Genomic DNA, 13,627 nt, shown 5'->3' with positions numbered 1-13,627 from the left:
CCGATTCGAACAAATATTTAATATTTCCGATTCCGGAATTTATTTCCGATTCCGACAATATTTCCGATTTCTGTAATATTTCCGTTTCCGGCTATATTTCCGATTCCGGCAATATTTCTATTTCCGATAATATTTTCCGATACGTACCATGTTTCCGTTTCCGGCAACATCTACGACTTGTATAATATTTATATTTCCGTTACGATCCATATTTCTGTTTCCGGCAATATCATCATTTCCGGAGTATTCATGTTTTGCCTTTTGACGATTTCAGCTCCCACTGGAACTGAGATCCGTCGTTTCCGAATGTTCATAAATAGAGTATTTAATTCTCTTAGATACTTGATCCGTTCACGTACTATTTGTGTGACCCTACGGGTTCAGTCAAGAGTAAGTTGTGGATTAATATTATTAATTCCACTCGAACTGAAGCGGCCTCTAGCTAGGCATACAGCTCACGTGATCTCACTGAATTATTAACTTGCATAATTAAGTAATACTCTACCGCGCGCATTTATTAGACTTAGCATTGAATGCATACTTGGACCAAGTGCATTATTTCCTTCAGTCTCCCACTTGTCCTTAGAGACAAGTGTGCATTGCCTAATTCCTTTGTTGCTTGATGCTTGCTCATGAACATAAGGTAAGAGTAGTCATCCTTATTATGTCCAGAGGTATTTCTCGGTTTCATAGTTCAACTGATCAAATAAATAGATAATCATAGCCTATGATTCATCTGAGCACGGCCATGCATTTTTCAGTTTCTAGCTCTCCGAGTGGCCTTGTACAACTTTCAACATCTCATCCTGATTTATGAAAGGATAATCCCAATCTTTTGATCTTGAGGTTAGAATTCGTTTGATAGGTGATTACCTGAGCGTTTCCGTTATAGTCTCCTTCTACGGTGCGACGCTTGACAACGTCAAAGTAACCAATTCTCAAACAAGTAATCTCAAATCACTCAGGTATTGAGGATTAGTGTCTAATAATGTAATGAAATTTACTTATGACAGATTTCCATCTCTTGCAGTAAAGTTTCTTTGGTCTGTCCGATACTAATCTTCTCAAAGTAAGTATCTATGCAAATGATTGCGACATTGCCATGTCCACATAGTTCAAGAAAAAGAACTACTAGTCATCTTACATTCTAGTCGTCTAGCGTTTTCTATGCGTCCACCTTTATAGAAAACTCCGACCAGGGACCTTTTTCAACTTTTGACATTCAAGTTCACTTGATAGACATTTCTTAGTCACGGGACTGGTCCTGACAGTCTATCTTGAATATATCGCCAAATTGAAAGGACTCGTCATTTAATACTAAACCAAGATTAAATGGAATATGAAAATACATTTCATATATGATAAATGTTCAAACCCAATGTTTTCCAACCATGGGCCTCTAACCCATTTTAAAAACAATTTATGGAATTCAAAGCTATGCTTGATTTCCAGTGCTACAATGTGAGTGTTGTGTCTCACTTATTTCATAGGTTTAGTTATCATGCTTTGCCAATCTTAATATCCTTTTCATCGAATGTTATTCGAGATAGGATGATAAGATCTTTTGAGTATGTTTATTTTGTGATCTAGTCTTTCTTGCTACAATAGTGGTTCTACGCATTTTGCAATGAAGAACCATCAAGTCAGCAGACATGTGATTACTTTTACTTCAACTGTTTAGGTTGCTGTGATGCTTTGTTTGGATTTAATTATCCAAGCAGTTCACAGATATGTGGAAGACTTCCCAGCTGTATATCAGAACATAGAAATTAATATTTAATTTCCCACGCAACAACTCATGGTCTCCAATCCATGTTGCCATTTTAAAACACGATGCTCTTTAGCTCGTCCTTGAGAGTGGTTAACTCCAAAGGGATCTTGCTTGATCCTTTGCCAGTGTTTATGCATGTAGCATCAATATTTAGCATATCTTTATTTCCTTGAATCAAGAACTGTTCCTATGTGCCTTTTCAAGTACCATAAGTTTTCTTGATCTCAATCTAGTTGATCTTTACATAGATCAATAGAGATTGGTCTATGTTCGTCATGCCTAAAGTCACACGATACATTTTTGGCGATCCTCATATTATACCATACATGATAAATTCTTTTGCAGAATAATTCCCAATTGAATTCTATTCATGTAACTTTAGCTCATTCAGTTTCAGTAGATATTGAATCCAGCTAAATAATTTAACATATAATATGGGTTAAGAATCTCATTTAGATCCTTTGATGTTTAACTTAGTAAATGCTTATACATAGTTCAAACATTCTTTACTTTGATTTATTCACATGGGTCGAATATCTCCTATGGAGTCTTTCGTGTTTTTTTTTGATAAGCAAGTAAGATATATTATTGCATCAACAAGTACAAAACCACCAAAGATCAAGAAGACAGGCCCCTCTGATCAGAAACAACCACTGGAACAAAAAAACCAGTGAACACTACCCTGTAACCAGGGCTAAAAACCAACTATAATCCCTAGAACTCACAACTCTAGGTAACACAACAATGATCCTGTTATGTACAGTCTTCTGTATAAGATCACACACCTTATCAACCCTTCTGATCTGCATATTCCATAGGGCATTATTTCTTTCTTTCCATATATGGTAAACTGTACAAAGTATACCAGTGGCAAGCACTCCTTTCCTAAATCTGGAAATGTTCCTTTTCTGTAACCAATGAAACACACTGTGAAGATCAGTATGGACTAGGGGAATGCCTAACAATCCAGAAATCTGAATCCAGCATTGTGTACTATATACACATCTAAAAAACAGATGTTTATGGGTTTCTACCTCTGTAGCACACAGAAGGCAAAGATTATCAGGTGTAACACCAATTTTCATCATTTTATCCTTTGTGTAAGTCTGTCCAGCATAGCCAGCCAAGCAATAAATCTGTGCTTTGGAACTCCCAATCTGTCCCAGATAGCATTGGTCCACTGCAGTCTAACATTGCCAGGTAACAGACTATAATAGGCCTGTTTAATGGAGTATTTAGGAAAAGCCACCAATTGATCCAGTGTTAAATACCCTTTCATGATATCTTTTACTTGGCAAATTGTTCTCCAGTACCAACTGTCACCAGCTTTAGGACCATAGTCCCACCAATTTCTATCCTTGATGTAAACTGAGTGCACCCATTTCACCCAAACATTATCTTTTTTTGTGGCAATCATCCACACATGTTTTCCCATTGCAGTAATGTTCCACAGTTTCAAGTTTAACAAACCTAGACCACCCTCCTTTTTAGGTTTGCAGAGATGACTCCAAGCCACTTTCCCAGGTATATTAGAATCAGCTGATCCACTCCATAGAAAATTCCTGTAGATTCTAGTCACAACTTTGAAAACCCCTTTTGGAAGGATCATGATTTGAGACCAATATGACTGAAGAGTCATTAATACAGAGTTCACTAAGGTCAATCTACCAGTAAAAGACAGATTTCTAGAACTCCATAGTTTAATTCTGGCACACATCTTTTCTACTATCTTGTCACAATCAGCAATTGAGATCTTTTTAGAACAAATTGGAATACCCAGGTATCTGAATGGAAAGCAACCTTTAACAAACCCTGTCATATCAAGGATCCTCTGAATGTCAGTTTCTATCATGCCAGGACAGAACACTGAAGTTTTTGAAGGGCTAGCTTTCAAGCCAGTGGTATCAGAAAATAATTTAAAACCCTGCATCATAAGGTGAACAGATTTGAAATCCCCTTTGCAGCACAAGATTATGTCATCAGCAAAACACAAATGATTTAACTTGGACTGTTTGCATTTAGGGTGAAACTTGAATCCCTCTTTTTCCCCCACCATCAGTAAGATTCTAGACAGATACTCAATGCAAAGAACAAAAAGAAGAGGAGACAAAGGATCACCTTGTCTCAATCCCCTTTTCCCTTCAAAGAAACCATGTAAAGCTCCATTGATGGATAAGGAAAATCTAGGTGTCCTAACACATTGTATAATCAAGTGAGTGAAGTGAGTAGGAAACTGCAAGCTAACCAACATCTCTTCCACAAAATCCCATTCTACAGTATCATAGGCTTTCTGAAGATCCAATTTGATTATGCAGCCTGCACCCCCATTCTTCCTTTCATACCCTTGAGCCAAGTCTTGACACACCATAATGTTATGTGCTATGAACCTACTGTGAACAAAAGCTCCCTGGTTCTGAGAGATCAGATCTGGTAATACATCCCTTAGTCTATTGCACAACACTTTTGAAATGCATTTGTAGACAACATTACAACAAGAAATAGGTCTAAATTCTTGCACACTCTTAGGAAAATTTCCCTTAGAAATGAGAGTAATGCTTGTTGAGTTAATTTCTCTCAAAAGTTTCCCAGTATTCAGGTAATCCAAAACTGCAGAGCATACATCACCACCTATGTCCTCCCATGAGCCTTTAAAAAATGCACTCCCAAACCCATCAGGGCCAGGGGCCTTGTTACCATCTAATCCCACATGGCAGCTTTAATTTCTTCATTTGAATAAGCTGTATTTAGCAAGTTTCTCATTGCATCAGTAACTAGGGGCCCCTTGCTAACAACAGATTGTTTGACATGAGTTCTATCACAATTATTAGATCCCAATAGCCACTTATAGTATTCCAAAAAGGCATCAGGTACCTGAGCAGGATCACTGGTCTAGTTGCCATGCATGTCTTTTATGGAAAAAATTGTGTTATGAATTTGTCTTTGTCTAATGGATCTGTGGAATAAAGCAGTATTATCATCTCCCCCTTTAACCCAATCCACCTTTGCTTTGTGTGCCAAGAAACTCAGATATGCCTTATGAGCCAAATTATATTCCTGTAATGCCACCTTTTCTCTTTCAGCCAGCTCACCATCAGAAGGATTGAGGTGAAGAGCAGTCTGCAAAGTATTGAGTGTTTGAGAAGCTTTGTATTCTTTAACCTCAATTTCACCAAAACCTTCTCTATTCAAATCTTTCAGAGCAATCTTCACATTTTTAAGTTTTTGAACAACTTGGAACATTTTAGTGCCCTGATAAACACCATTCCAAGCAGATGTAACAATGTCCCTATATCTAGGATCTTCTTGCCACATGGAGAAAAATTTAAAAGGTTTTCTGCCCACTGCAAGTTGAGGATACACAGTGATAACCCCTGGGCAATGGTCAAAATAACCTTCATTCCTAAAACTGACCTTAGTGTTAGGATATTGGCTACTCCAAGCTTGGTTAATCAACACTCTATCAAGTTTAGAAAAAACCCTATTATCCCCCTGTTGTTTATTGTTCCAAATGTAGAAGTTCCCACTTGACTTAGCATCCTTAATGCTACATTTACTGACACAGTTTTGGAAGTCTTGAATTTCACTAAGTCTGACTGCACTCCCCACCCTTTTACCAGTGTGAAGAACACAGTTGAAATCACCCATCAAAATCCAAGGGCCATTCAATGTATCAGCAATGTCACAAAGATCTTTCTATACAGCTAATCTTTCCTTTTGAGAATTATGCCCATAAATGAAAGAGCACCAGAACTTGCTTCCATTTTTCAAGGTGATGTCACAATGCACCAACTGACTGGAGCAGAAAATAGGGTTCACCTGAAACTCTCCTGGGTTCCAAGCTAAAATTATTCTCCCACCAGGATGACAAATGTTGTTTGAAGTAAAACACCAACCCTTAAACAGATTAAGGTACAAAGCACCAAGGTTTTGAGCTTTGACCTTTGTTTCAAGGAGGCAAACAAGACTGCACCTATTTGTGTTCAGAAAAACTTTGACATCTCTCTGCTTGGCACACTTGTTAACCCCCCTGACATTCCAGAACATGATTTTATCCATCAATATCAGGAGGTATTCCACCTCCATCAATTGATTCTTGGTTTCTCCCACTACCTAAAACACCAGATTTCTCCCCTGTTTCCTCTGCAACACCCAGAACATCCAATACATGGAAAGAATTAGTCACCATCACAGGTGATGTAGTCTCCTTTCTATGTTGCACAGTTCTAGTTGCCTGTACAAACTCATCAGTTGGTTTAGCCACTACATCTTGGCTCACCACCTTAGCCACCCAGTTCTTTTTGCCTTTCTTCTTCCTACAGTCTTCAGCAAGATGCCCCAAAAGTTTACAGTGTTCACACACAATGGGTTTCCATTCATATCCTATATTGATACATTTCAATTTACCATGCTCATCTTGAAATTGCACCTTATCAGGAAGATTCCGACTCACTGCAACCTATATTTGGACCCTAGCAAACTGCAACTTATCCCTATGGACTGTTGCTTGATCAGCTTGTAAAAATTTCCCAATAGACCCAATAATCTTACTTAGACTTCGTACCCCCCAGAATTTCAATTCCAGATTCTTTAAATGGATCCAAATAGGAACCACCTTAACCTCATCCTTGAAATCTACAATATCCTTGTGCCATGGCTTGCAAATCACAGGTTTCTTATCAAATGTGGGTTTAATTTCATCAAGAACCTTGTCACGATTCTCCATAGTATGAAATCTAACAATGAATACTCCATGTTCAATTTCCACCACTTTGTCTACACCTAAGTTTTTCCAAATACGCCTAAAAAAACCCTCGATTACAGATAATGGAGGATTTGCCCCTAAAACATCACATACAACAGCTGAATTCCAGTAATCTACCTCATCTTGAATGTCATCTAAATCGATACTAACAATATTATTGCTATCATCATCACCGCATTCAGATTGCAAAATGGGTATGGGAATTACCTGATCATTCACACTCCGTCCATTTCCCGATTTCATCACCGACAACCATGATGAGAAAGTTCTATGGGCCTCCGAGCGGGTTTTCAGTGCAGTGAGTGAAGTTCTTGGTGAAAGAATCGTACCCTCCTCATCCGTGGAATTCGTCGCTTCATCGCATGTTTCAACCTCCATGGCTGCAACACCCAACACTTCATCCATTGATTTCGTCTTCCTTGCTTGAGATTCCGAAGTAGGACCAACCGGCTTGCTTAGTTTCTTCCGAGCTTTCGATTTTCCTGCCATGGCTTCAGCGTAGGATAAGAGAAAACCCTAACCTACGCCGAGAGAAAACTTGAGCGAGAAGTTTGAGTCTTTCGTGTTTGATTTAGTAAATGCCATTACTTAATCCAAAACAATATTCTAAGATCCTTTTGTAAATATATCTTAATACCCAATATGTACTAAGCTTCACCTTCACTAGTAGAAAAATCCCCTGTTGCAGCCCCCTTGTTGCAGCGTACATGTATTAATACGCTTCAACAACCAGTAGGTCAAAGCGGGTCAAACTCTTTAAATAGTAGTGGTTGCCATTACTTAATCTAAAACAATATTCTAAGATCTTTGTAAATAGATCTTAGTACCCAGTATGTACTAAGTTTCGCCTTGGTCCATCATTGATGAATAATTTCAAATCTAAGTCATTAGCATTTGAATGTTATTTCACAATAGAGAGATATGTGTGTGATACACATAGGACCAATTAAGTTTTACGTACTCCCACTAAACTTCTTATATATCTATAAGAATCATGTATATTTTATAAAACTAAAATACTTGTTAGCTTTACTAAAATACAGTTCCAATTCCCAATTGCTTGCTTAAATCTGTACTTAGATTTCATAAGCTAGCTTTCCTTTTTAAGCATTTATTTGGATCCACAAATCCTATGACATACCATGTACATAGTTTCTTCCAACATTTGATTGAGGAATTCGTTTTGTCATCCAATTGCCATATGTACCAATATGCAATCATTGCTTGATTTATAGACTTGAGCATTACGATTATGCATGAGGTTTCAACACAATCCACGCCATGAATTTGCTTGTAACCTTTAGCAACTAATCTAGCTTTGTGTGTGAACACAATTCCATGTTTGATGGTTTTTATCCTTAAAACCAATTTGCAACCAATAGTTGTAAACGATTCTTATGGCCTTTAACCATCTAAAACATTTGAGTCTATATATGGCCTCTAAGTATTTTAGGGAAACTGGGTTTCTTCATAGCTTTCTTACAAGTCACAAACTCATTAATCTACATGATAATAGTTTGACTGCAAGTTGTAGGTTTCTTCACTATCTAATAGAAAAATCTCATAGCTCCAGTGACCTGAACTCTATGTCTACTTGGGTATAGAACATCAAACAATAGAATATCAACAGACACTTGAAAGTCCTTTGAATATTCTGTTCTCCTTGAAGCACTTGTAAAGTCTTATAAGAGATGTCTATTCTTTAAATCCACTTCTGAAGTCCTTCTAAAGAATAAGCGAAGTTTATTCTTTAAAGCCACTTCTAAAGTCCTTCTAAAGAATAAGCATTCGGATTTTCTGAAGAACTTCGAAAAGCCTCCGGAATCTCCGTTTATGTTTGTTGTTCGCCTCGAAGACTTTCGAGGTCTATTTTCTCCCACTTGTCATTTTGGAAACGAATCTCCAAAAGGACATTATTTCGAGCAAACAAACATTATGTTCTCAAAAATTCGTGGTAGAAACATTACCCTTGTGTCTCATTTGAGTAAATCACAATGAAACATATATCTATACTTGGACCTTAGTTTATCGAATAACAAACACTAAGCTCCCACTGAGTTTAGCAACTCTTTAGATATATATATTTATTATTGAAAAGATATTCTGAAATTACTTTTCAAAAGCTTTGACGAATTTGGTTTTGGTGGTAGTTGAGCATTTTGTTTAGAAATTATAGGAAAAATATTTATGATTCATCATTGATCGAATCAAGTACTAATTGATTTCGATCATTCCAACGTAGATATGCCATATCTTATGGAGCTAGATCGTGAAATTACAACACACAATCATTGATGATCATTTTTGGTCTTAAAGTTGTAAGGTTATGATACATATGACAATTCATAAATCATGCGGAAAAACCATAAACCCAGGAAAACATATTATTTACACATAATCATTTAGCATAGATTAGATGCATACTCTTTGTTGCGTGCCTTCCCTAGCTGCGCCCGAACCGAACAAGAACAAGTCTTTAGGACTCCAAGTGTCGTCCCTCCGTAGATAGTCCACAGCACGTCCGGATCCGCCTTAAGATTGACCAACTAGAATCGCCCTTAAGGTACTATTATTTTCGGCACTTTATAGGCAAATGTGTGACTGAATTTTTCTCTCAAAAACTCACTTTGAATACTTTGAAACTTGTGTTATAAATTGTGAGCCCTAGCCTCATATTTATAGCGGTATGGAAAGGGAATCGAAATCCTATTCAGATACAAATTAATTAAACCTAGAATCCTATAAGAACTCTAATTTAATTAATTTATCAAATAGAATTAGGAATTTAATCATTAACCGAACTCTGCATGTTTTAGGAAACGTGCACGAACACAAACACTTGCACACACACGCACGGCAGCCACGATGGGCCCCATGCGTGCGCGCGAGCAGCAGCCCACTCAGCGCCCGCGCGCGCTGCGCGCTGCGCGTGCTGTGCGCGCTGTGCGCGCTGTGTGCTGCGCGTGCTGTGCGCGCTGTGCGCGCTGCGCGCTGCGCGCAGCCTGCTGGGCCTGGCCTTGCGCTGGGCCTGGCGTGGCTGTTTGTGCGGCGCGCTTGGCTTGCTGGGCGATGGCCTGGCTTCGTGCTGGGCCTCGTCCGGCAGGCCTCGTCCGATGCTTATTCGTACGATGCGCTTCCGATTAAATTTTCCGATTCCGGAATTCATTTCCGATACGAACAATATTTAATATTTCCGATTCCGGAATTAATTTCCGTTTCGAACAAATATTTAATATTTCCGTTTCCGGAATTATTTTCCGATTCCGGTAATATTTCCGATTCTGACAATATTTCCGTTTCCGGCAATATTTCCGATTCTGGAAATATTCCCATTTCCGATAATATTTTCCGACACGTACCATGTTTCCGTTTCCGGCAACATCTACGACTTGGATAATATTTATATTTCCGATACGATCCATATTTCCGTTTCCGGCAATATCATCGTTTCCGGAGTATTCATTCCTTGCCTGTGACGATCTTAGCTCCCACTGAAACCAAGATCCGTCGGTTCCGAATATTCATAGATGGAGTATTTAATGCTATTAAATACTTGATCCGTTTACGTACTATTTGTGTGACCCTACGGTTCAGTCAAGAGTAAGCTGTGGATTAATATCATTAATTCCACTTGAACTGAAGCGGCCTCTAGCTAGGCATTCAGCTCACTTGATCTCACTGAATTATTAACTTGTTAATTAATACTGAACCGCATTTATTAGACTTAACATAGAATGCATACTTGGACCAAGGGCATTATTTCCTTCAGTCTCCCACTTGTCCTTAGGGACAAGTGTGCATTTCCTAATTCCTTTGTCACTCGATGCTTGCTCTTGAACATAAGGTAAGAGTTGTCATCCTTATTATGTCCAGAGGTGTTCCTCGGTTTCAGAGTTCAACTGATCAAATAAACAGATAATCATAGCCTATGATTCATCCGAGCACGGCCATGCATTTCACAGTTTCTAGCTCTCCGAGTGGCCTTGTACAACTTTTAAGCATCTCATCCCGATTTATGGGAGGACAATCCCAATCTTGCGATCTTGAGATTAGACTTCGTTTGATAGGTGATTACCTGAGCGTTGCCTTTATAGCCTCATTTTACGGTGCGACGGTTGGTCAACGTCAAAGCAACCAGTTCTCAAACAAGTAATCTCAAATCACTCAGGTATTGAGGATTTAGTGTCTAATAATTTAATGAAATTTACTTATGACAGACTTTCATCTCTTACAGTAAAGTTTCATAGGTCTTGTCCGATACTAGTCTTCCCAAAGTAAGTATCTATGCAAATGATTATGACATTGCCATGTCCACATAGTTCAAGAAACAGAACTACTAGTCATCTTGCATTCTAATCGTCTAACGTTTTCTATGCGTCCAATTTTATAGAAAACTCCGATTAGGGACCATTTTCAACCTTTGACATTCAAGTTCACTTGATAGACATTTCTTAGTCACAGGACTGGTCCTGACAGTCTATCTTGAATATATCGTCAAATTGAAGGGACTCATCATTTAATAAACCACAAATTAAATGGAAAAATGAATTCTTTTCATTTATTGTGAATGATTAACTAATAATGTTTTACAAAGATTTAAACTCTAAAACTTTAAAACATTAAACAGAGACATCAAAGCCATTCTCCAATATGCTTGATTCCCATAGCTGCAGTGTGCGAGTTGTGCTTCGCCTGCGGCAGAGGTTTAGTTAATGGATCTGATATGTTGTCATCAGTTCCAATTTTGCTTATCTCGACTTCTTTTCTTTCAACGAACTCTCGTAGAAGGTGAAATCTACGAAGTACATGCTTGACTCTCTGGTGGTGTCTAGGCTCTTTTGCCTGTGCAATAGCTCCGTTATTATCACAATACAAGGCTATTGGTCCTTTAATGGAGGGGACTACACCAAGTTCTCCTATGAACTTCCTTAGCCATATAGCTTCCTTTGCTGCTTCATGTGCAGCAATGTACTCCGCTTCAGTTGTAGAATCCGCAATGGTGCTTTGCTTAGCACTTTTCCAGCTTACTGCTCCTCCGTTGAGGCAGAAGACAAACCCAGACTGTGATCTGAAATCATCTTTGTCGGTTTGGAAACTTGCGTCCGTATAGCCTTTAACAATTAATTCATCATCTCCACCATAGACCAGGAAGTCATCTTTGTGCCTTTTCAGGTACTTCAGAATGTTCTTGGCAGCAGTCCAATGCGCCTCTCCTGGGTCTGACTGGTATCTGCTCGTAGCACTGAGTGCGTACGCAACATCCGGGCGTGTACATATCATAGCATACATTATTGAACCAATCAATGATGCATATGGAATCCCATTCATTCGTCTATGCTCATCAAGTGTTTTTGGGCACTGAGTCTTGCTTAGAGTCATTCCATGAGACATGGGTAGGTAGCCTCGCTTGGAGTCCGCCATCTTGAACCTATCAAGCACCTTATTGATATAAGTGCTTTGACTAAGTCCAATCATCTTTTTAGATCTATCTCTGTAAATCTTGATGCCCAATATGTACTGTGCTTCTCCTAGATCCTTCATCGAAAAACATTTCCCAAGCCAAATCTTGACAGAGTTCAACATAGGAATGTCATTTCCGATAAGCAATATGTCGTCGACATATAATACTAGGAAAGCAATTTTGCTCCCACTGACCTTCTTGTATACACAAGATTCGTCCGCGTTCTTGATGAAACCAAAGTCACTGACTGCTTCATCAAAACGTATATTCCAGCTCCTGGATGCCTGCTTCAATCCATAGATTGACTTCTTTAGCTTGCATACCTTTTTAGCATTCTTTGGATCCTCAAAACCTTCAGGCTGTGTCATAAACACAGTTTCTGTTAAAACGCCGTTTAAGAAAGCAGTTTTGACATCCATCTGCCATATTTCGTAATCGTAATATGCAGCGATTGCTAACATTATTCGAATAGACTTTAGCATTGCAACTGGTGAAAAGGTTTCATCGTAATCCACACCGTGGACTTGCCTGTAACCTTTTGCAACCAATCTAGCTTTGAAAACTTCAAGTTTCCCATCCTTGTCCTTTTTCAGTTTGAAAACCCATTTGCTTCCAATGGCTTGGTAGCCATCTGGCAAATCGACCAAATCCCATACTTGGTTTTCAGACATGGAGTCTAATTCAGATTGCATGGCTTCTTGCCATTGCTTGGAGCTAGGGCTCGTCATAGCTTGCTTGTAAGTCGCAGGTTCATCACTTTCAAGTAATAGAACGTCATAGCTCTCGTTCGTAAAAATACCTAAGTACCTTTCCGGTTGAGATCTATATCTTTGCGATCCACGCGGGGTAGCATTTCTAGATTGACCATGATTCTCACCAGATTCTTCTAAAGATCTCTGAGTTTCATCCTGAATGTCATCTTGAGCATTCTCTAGAGTTTGTTGTTCGACTCGAATTTCTTCGAGGTCTACTTTTCTCCCACTTGTCATTTTGGAAATGTGATCTTTCTCCAAAAAGACACCATCTCGAGCAACAAACACTTTGTTCTCAGATGTATTGTAGAAGTAATACCCCTTTGTTTCCTTTGGATAGCCCACAAGGATACATTTGTCAGATTTTGGATGAAGTTTGTCTGAAATTAATCGTTTGACGTATACTTCACATCCCCAAATCTTAAGAAAAGACACATTTGGAGGCTTTCCAAACCATAATTCGTATGGAGCCTTTTCGACAGCTTTAGACGGAGCTCTATTTATAGTGAGTGCAGCTGTATTTAGTGCATGTCCCCAAAATTCTAATGGAAGTTCGGCCTGACCTATCATTGACCTGACCATGTCTAGCAAGGTTCTGTTCCTCCGTTCTGACACACCGTTCCATTGTGGTGTTCCAGGAGGAGTCAATTCTGATAGAATTCCACATTCTTTCAGATGGTCATCAAATTCATAGCTCAGATATTCACCGCCTCTATCAGACCGCAGTGCCTTAATCTTCTTGCCTAATTGATTCTCTACTTCACTCTGAAATTCCTTGAATTTGTCAAAGGATTCAGACTTATGCTTCATTAGGTAGACATAACCATACCTACTGAAGTCATCAGTGAAAGTGATAAAGTAGCTGAAACCACCTCTAGCAT

The sequence above is a fragment of the Spinacia oleracea genome, chromosome 6, assembly GCF_020520425.1.
Source record: "Spinacia oleracea cultivar Varoflay chromosome 6, BTI_SOV_V1, whole genome shotgun sequence".
Classification (NCBI taxonomy): domain Eukaryota; kingdom Viridiplantae; phylum Streptophyta; class Magnoliopsida; order Caryophyllales; family Amaranthaceae; genus Spinacia; species Spinacia oleracea.
Note: the sequence above shows the minus strand (reverse complement) of the source record.